At 31.1% G+C, this 8,525-nt stretch overlaps 1 long non-coding RNA gene across 1 annotated transcript; it reads right to left on the reverse strand.

The window, feature by feature from the left end:
* Positions 1–5,533: 5,533 nt before the first annotated feature.
* Positions 5,534–6,594, reverse strand: LOC133778024 (uncharacterized). Its single transcript, XR_009868981.1, has 2 exons — positions 6,213–6,594; positions 5,534–5,721 (listed from the first exon to the last, which is right to left on the reverse strand). It is a non-coding gene; the product is annotated as an uncharacterized LOC133778024 (long non-coding RNA).
* Between the last annotated feature and the right edge of the window lie 1,931 nt (positions 6,595–8,525).

Consider the following 8,525-nt stretch of genomic DNA (forward strand, 5'->3'; position numbering starts at 1 on the left):
ACCCCCCACTGCTATAAATATAGCCTTAGAATATTCACCACAAATCATCCCTTTCATCTCTCAAAAATCAATATACACTATTCCGATCATATTCATGATGACGTCTTCCTCTTCTCCAAGAAACAATTAATCCTTTCCCCGGGACGCAAAAAACATCCTTTCAAAAAGGTCCCAAAAATCAGCAAAAGAAAGGGCCACCCACAGAGCAATCATTCTCCAAAATTTCCTTATTTCCAAACTTGGACCTTCCATCAAACATGATTTCAGAATCCATCTAAAATATCATTTTGCTCATATCCTACCTGTTAGAGATACTATCTTTACACCTCTTAGTGGTTAACTAAAAAGTTCCAAATGAACGATTTGGGCGAGGCGAGATATGTTATGGGAATCCAAATCCTAAGGGATAGGAAGAACAAGTTCTTGGTACTTTCTCAAGCTAATTATATAGATAAGGTGCTTGAAAAGTTCTCTATGGAGAATTCCAAGAAATGTCAGTTACCGACCAGACATGGAATTACTCTTTCTAAAGAGCAATGTCCAAAGACACCTCACGAGGAAGAGGACATGAGAAAGTATCCATATGGTTCAGTAGTTGGGAGTCTTATGTATATGATATGTTGTGTACTAGGCCTGATATATGCTATGCAGTAGGGATTGTAAGTCGTTATCAATCAAATGCAGGTTTGGAACACTGGATTACAGTAAAGCACATTCTCAAGTATCTTAGGAGAACGAGAGATTATATTCTTATATATTCAGGGGGTGAGTTAAACCTACTGGATACATTGATTCTGATTTCCAATCAAACAAAGAGAGTCGTAAGTTGACATCTGGGTCAATATTTACTCTTGGTGGAGGAGCTGCAGTCTGGCATTGTATTAAATAATCCAGTATTACAAATTCAACCATGGAAATCGAGTATATAGCAGCTTGTGAAGCAGCTAAGGAAGTGGTTTGGTTGAGAAAGTTCTACACTGATTTGGAAGTAGTTCCAGATATGGATAAGCCATTAATCCTGCACTGTGACAACAGTGGGGCAGTAGCTAATTCCAACGAACCAAGAAGCCACAAGAGAGGAAAGCTTATAGAAAGGAAATATCATATGGTTAGAGAGATTGTTCACATAGGTGATGTGACTGTTATGAAGATAGCGTCAGAACAGAAACTGGCAGACTCGTTTACCAAGACACTTCCTACAAAATCATTTATGGGTCATGTGCGAAACATGGGATTAAGGGAAATGCATCACTTGCTTTGAGGGCAAGTGAGAGATTTTTATAATTAATGTCGTAAAAGCATATAAATACATTCTATTGATTTAAATAAAAGTACAATTTTATTACATTTGAATGTTATAATTAATGTTTGAATTAATTATATAATAATATCAAGAAAATTCATTATTCATTCATGAGAATATGATCTTTTATTAGTACAAGGGAATTAAGATTATATATAATGAAGAAAATAGTTAGTAACATATTAAAGTAAGGAATCTTTAATGAATGGTTACTAGTGCGGTTTACTAAGCATACGGGAAGCGAGTGATCTAGATTCAGATTACTGATGTGGATAGACATCTTAGTAAAGGTGTTGTATATAATAGATATATGAGAGGACCGATGAGAATTAATTATCTTTATAAACTTGTTGTTTTATATAAATATTTAATTCTTATCATAATAAATGATCATTTGTAGATCAATCTAAATCATGAGTATTCATGAACTCATGTATGTGTTTATTGGATCTTTTGATTCACTCGTTAAGGTTTCTTAGTATAATGAGGCTAATGACTTTTGTTTTGGAGATTCGATATCATGAATGGTTGGGAACGTGATTTACAATAATGGAATCAATACTTTCCTAACAGATCGAATATTTGTTCCCTTAAGGGTTAATTCTAGAACTGAATAGATATTGAGCTCAAATCTTGTAGAGTCCCCGAATTTTACTTAGCTAGTTAGATAGTAGTATTGGTAGTAATAGCTAGTAGTAATTATAGTATGTTTATTACTGTGGATTTTGGTTCAAGCCGGGACTTAGTTGGAAACTCATAGCAACAGTTATGGATTTTATAAGTTTAACCTATAGTTTAAGAGTATTAATTATAACATATAGTTTGATTAATATTGCTAGTCCTAAATGTATTATTTATTATAACCTAAGGTTTAGATAGAGTCAATAAGAACATGACACTTTCCATAAGCATGATTATTAAGGAATTAAGTATTATAATGATAAAATAGAGAAATAGAAGCTTTAGTATTCACCAGAAACGGTTAGGGTCGTAGTATGACTCAGTCAAAGTAATTATCTCATTCAAATTATGCTAAAAAAAAGTGCAATTACGTGTTTAAAATATTCACATATGTCGATATATCGCAGCATGGGAGCCGATATATCGCCTAACGAAGGATACGGAAAACACATTGGCATTGCACGAACGTACGAACGGAGGCTTGGGACTAGGGCAGAGCCGATATATCACCACATAGGGGCGATATATCGCCTGTAGTGATATGATTTTTGAAACTTTTGTTTTTAATTTTAAAAATAAGGCTTAACTACTTAGACCTACCTCTGAACGTTTTGACCGAGTCTTAAGTCTCTGATTGACGAATATTCAAATATTTTTCAATTATATTAATTATTTTTATTCAAATCAAAATGGGGTTAGTTTTACTCCTTACCTCTACAAATAGACCTAGTACCCAGCCCTTCCTCTCATTCTTCAAGCTGTGATCAGAGACTCCAAGGTGCTAGTGAGACCATAAGAGTGATAAACACTTGGGTTGGGAAAAAGCTTTGTCATTCTTAAGCTTTATAAAATATTTGGGAAGTGAGGTTTAGTGTATTTCAGTATTGAAGTTAGACCAATCCCTAAGGTCAACTAAGGTATTCCTAATCTTAAGTTCATTTCTGTATGTTTCTTTAGTTTCCTTTAGTTTTCTTTACTCAAATCCTAACTCGTTGTTTTCCATTCTTGGTTAGGAATTTAAGTTCTTTGAACTTAAGGTTTCTTTTCCGTAAGCTTCATCTTGGTGGTTTAGCTCATTTCTTTATCGTATCTTTTCTTTAGAAATACTCACTTTTTGTATTGTTGGTTTTAGGAGTGTTCCAAATCCCGTCCTTGTTCTCATATCTCGGTGTTGGTAAGGAAAATATGATAGTTTTTGTATGCTTATATGTTATTATATGATTATGTTATATTATGTTATGATATGTATAATATGTTTTAGTTCTTGGGTGTATGTTTTGTTTAGATAACAAGCATATAATTTGTTTAGATAACAAGTCCCAATAGTAGATTCCTTGGGCATATGATTGTTTAGATAACGAGCCCCCATAAATTTATATGGCTTGTTTAGATAACTAGCCCCGTAAATTTATGGGCATGTGATTGCCTAGCTAGCAAGTCCCAAGAAGTATGATGACCATTGTAATAGATGTTTTTTTTTTATAGTCATATGTTTTATAGTATACGTTTATGATATAGCCTCATGTTTATGATTTATGTTGTATGTTGTTAGATTTTCCTTGCTGAGCATTAGGCTCATTCCTTTATTTTTTTAGTGTGATGTAGGAAACTAGATATGGAGGCGGAAGGATTTTTGGAAGCTTGGCATGTGTGTTGAGGATGAACGGACTGAGTAGACTGCGTGTCGATCGAGGATGACGTTATTTTTAGTTTTTTGTTTAAAATTATGTTCCTATGTATTTTCTGCATTTAGTTTTGTAATCAATTTTATTTAGTTTAAAATTATATTTTATGTTTTAAATAATGGGTACTCATACCAAAATTCTATTTTACTTTGTAATTTCCACAGTATTATGTAAAAGTTTTAATAAAGTTATTATTATTTCTTATGTATATGTTCTTCAAAGTCATAGCTATGTTTAGTAGTTTTAATGGTCCAAGGTCTTAGAATAGTTGGGTCGTTACAAATCTATAATATTATAGATTAATTATTCGCTAGTGAATTAATGGTATTTAAGGATCAAGAGGTAATTAGAAGGGTAAAACAGTAATCTTGACCAACTCTAATTAACAAACCAATAAATGGATGACAAAATTACATTTATTTATTATATCAATGGACTACAAGAGAAAACTCTGTAAATATAATTCTATAAATACTTAGAGTGTAATTCCATATTTATAGTGGAGTAATCATAGAATTAATAAATAAGATTATTGGAATAAAGAGTTCAATTAATAATCTGGTTTATTGGAGCTTCGTATTATAGGTCAATGGTCTCCAGATCACCTCTGTCCTACACTGTCAAGGGTAAGGGTGTCAAAAGAAAGATTTGTAAAGAGAACTTAATTGCAAAGGAATTAATTTTCTAAGGTAAAGAAATAATTATGTGATAATTATGAGCAATTTATTAATTATGAATTAATTATTTATTTATTTATTTAACAATATAGTTTTTATTTTGAAAAACTATAGGTTAAAATAAATATTAATCATGTTTGGATTAATATAAAGAGAGATTAATAATTATCTTATTTAGAATAAGATATTTATTTATTTTATTTAAAACTGATATTTTAAGATAAAGTTAATTTTGAATTAACTGATATTTATTTTGGGATAAATATATTGTTTTAAATAGTAATTAAATAAATAGATAAGAAAATTAGGGATAACCCTAATGGTGTGGTCGACGCACTCACTGTGAGTGTGGCGCCACACACAAGGATTTTCTATCCCCGGGATTAGATTTTTGAATTTCAAATAATTTGTTTATTTAGTTATTTATATTTAATCGTTTTTTTCTAAATATGATTTAAATTAAGTAATCAAATAAAGTTATAACTGATCAGTTTTATTTTAATAAAATAAAGATTAATTAAATTAGTTAATTATCTTTATAAACCTGAAAAGAAGCAATATTTTTCAAGAATTGGTTAACCTGAAAAGAAGTGATACTTTTCAAGAATTAGTTTTCATAGACTGTCAGACACTCTTTCTGAAAAGAAAGCTATAGTTTTTCCTAAACCTGAATCTTATCAGCATCTGCGCTTTATTTTATTGTTTAGTGTGTAAAGAGAATCGTATCTCTGGTTTTACTTTTCTGATTTGCTTTATGTTTCGTCTAAGAGAATCTTATCTCCTACTTTTTTAAAGTATGATAAGATAAGGTATGTCCAACTGTCCGCTTTAGTTTGATAGGATAATTTTGTATTTATCGATTTGTGTTTTGGATTTGACTATATAAGGCCATCTCTTCTACTTCTGTAAAATAAGAAATTACGACATAATAAAATTTCAGAGTGTTTCATATCTAAAATGTCTTTCTAAACTATTTCTGAAGTAGAGATAGTGTGCATTATGAATCATATCTAAATGCACCTATTATTATGAGTTAAATTAACTTTCACGTTAGTTAACTTAGCAATCTATCATTTATATCATCATAAGTCTCACAGTATGGATTGTAAGACGTGCAGATCTATGTGAGAAAAATTGCTAGGATATTAACATGAGGGTTTTTTAGATTCAGGGCAGAAATACTGGGATTTGAGATAGAGCAGAAATTCAAAATTTGAATCTAGCAAATAAATAGCATGAGGGTTATTTAATTATTGTTTGTGTTAACAAATAAATAGCATTTAGACTTCTCTTTCTGTTTTGCCAGGGACAAGGGAGATGATAGCAAACCTTTGGAGATAGTTATCTAGAAGCATTTCAAGTTCTTCTTCCTCTTCTGCATAAAACAAAACAAAACAAAATCAAACCAAAATTTAATTTGTTGCAGTAATTATGTAAAATAAAACTACAATATTGTTGATGTCAGGATTAGAATTACCCTCAGCAATCTGCTGTTCTACGACAACAGAGCATTCTAAAATCTCTATTGTTGCTACTAAAGAGAGTTCATTGCATGAGTAATTTCCATGGGCTACACCAAAGTAGTATTTTCATTGATTTAGGAGACTTACAAAGTTGTCACTTAAGAAGTAATATATAGCAAAAGATTAGAGATTGAACTGCTGTTCTTTTCATACTCACAGTAAATGGTCCGCATGAAAAAAAAAACAAGAAAAAAAGAAAGAAAGAAAGAAGCTTATTCTTATAATACAAAACAAACATTGATGGTGCTCCATTTATATGTTTTGGGTTCAGTTGAGGCCATAGAGTTTCTACAAAAGCATTGTAAAAATTGAAAAACTGAATAAAAATAAAAATGAAACTTACCATACATTGGGAGCTTTGGAACTGTAGAAGTCGACGATGTGGAGATTGAGGACCTTTGGAGCTGTGGAACTTGGATATGTCTGAAGAAATGAACGAGAGGACAAAGAGCCCAGCCACATTGTCGCGCCGCTACCTACACCACCACCCACGACCCCTCTGCGAGACTGAGCCACCCACGACCCTTGCGCGAGACCGAGCCAGCCAAGACCCCCGAGTCCCTATCGTTTGTGCCGTTTGCCCATGACCGGCCCCCAAGCCCCCACATTATCGCCCCGTTCACGTTGTTCGCCGAGCAAGAGGGAGAGGAAGTTGGAGGGTGGGTGTTGCGGCTGTGAGAAGTGAGAAAGAGAGAGAGAGAGATAGGATTTAGGGGAAAAGGAAAAAAAACGTGTGGCTTAGGTAGAATTTTTAGTTTTTATTTTAATTTTAAATACAAAATTTAATGATATTAAGAAAAAAAAAATACAATAAAATATTGATGATATATTATTAATTTTTATTTTCTAATTATATTTAAAAACTAACAATTTATAATTTTTTAAAATTAAATTTAAGTATATTATTCTTTATATCATAATTAATTTAAATTTTTATATAAAAATTATTATAAATAAAAAGTTAATAATATTAAAAATTTAGAAAAAAAAATCTAGAATTTAGGACACATATTAGTTTTTAGGGCTCGCGAAGAGTATTAAGGACTCCCAAAGTAAGTCCTTAAAATTATTAAGTAAGACATTTTTTTTTTAGCCCAGATTTTTTAGGACTCGCATATTCTTTTAGGACACTCATTGCGAGTCCTAAAAGAGTATTAAGGACTCTCAAAGCAAGTCCTTAAAATTATTAAGTAAAACACTTATTTTTATAGCCCAGATTTTTTTAGGACTCGCATTTTCTTTTAGGACACTCATTGCGAGTCCTAAATTGTGTTTTTTAAGGACTCTCAATGAGTGTCCTAAAAACTTCATAAATATTTTTAAGGACTTGCATTTATATGCGTGTCCTAAAAAAGTGTCCCGTAAAGAGTATTTTGTAGTAGTGTCTATAGTTTTTTTTTTTTTTTTTACATTAATGGACAGCCTGTGTTCGTTCAAAATTTCAAACCTATTGCTCGGGAAATTTCTTAGCCGGGATAACTAGAAGCGATGCCATTGTAATAAATTACATTTTATCTTGTCAAAATCTATTATTTATTTTTCACTTGATTGAATACTCTGACATACAACTATACAAGTCCATATTGCTTTTTCAAGGTGAGACTAAAATGGGAGCTTGTTTTATCCATTATAAGTTCTTATTTTATTCTCTTGTTAATCAGGCCAACAACGAATATTCTTTATCAACTTGTATTTGTATATTAAGGTCATTCCTCGTAAGCCTTTCTTAACTAGGCTTGCTTAAGTGATTATCCACATCCTAAAACTATTTTTTTTAGGGTGAAACATTACAAGCAACACAAGTATAAGGGAAGGCTAAATCAGCATTAATAGCTGAAAAGGCAACATAGCATATTCAAAAGATTGCCATTGTACTCTCTCAAGCCATTTAGTAGTAACAGGAGCTTGTTCCAAACACACATATTACTTGAACCAATAAAATGGGAACTTGTTCAAAAAAATATATTGTATATATTTTTGTATGCTTGATAGTAATTATCTAAGGCTTCTACGGTTTACTTTTTTTTTTATTCTACAGATTGTCAATGCCAATCATTAATATCAATTACAGATTACCCTAAACCCTAACTGATAAAATCTTTCTGCATTTAAACAAAATATGATATAATATTTGAACATGAAAGTGTCTACAATACTCGTATATGATTTCATTTCTTACGAATGAGACTGAGGGTTGAGTTATTTAGGAAATGATCAAACACACTTATACTATTAAAAAAATCTAAAGTGTGTGATCTTAAGTGATAATTTTAGTTTATGCATCGTTAATTATCTCTTTCCCTATATTAATTATATCATTTATATATATAGGCAGCTGTAGTATGATTATTATTTTGGAGATGCCAGTGTGACTACTTGTTTTCGGTACGTGGATAAGTTAAAAACTAAATTTTCTAATATAACGGTGTATATTGTAATTATTTAGAACATCCTACGTATTTTCGAAAAAATCTGAGTAATTTATTGTATCGAAAGCTTCAAAGAACTTATTGCACGCGTATCTATATTTTTTTTTTATACGAGGTTGTTTGAACCCTATTTTCAGCACTATTAATGTAGAATAAGTTGTTATTAATAATTAGTATTGGAATAGGATTTTTGAATCAAAATTATCTAATGGGGGAAAATACATCTA

This window comes from Humulus lupulus, chromosome 5 (genome assembly GCF_963169125.1).
Source record: "Humulus lupulus chromosome 5, drHumLupu1.1, whole genome shotgun sequence".
Lineage (NCBI taxonomy): Eukaryota > Viridiplantae > Streptophyta > Magnoliopsida > Rosales > Cannabaceae > Humulus > Humulus lupulus.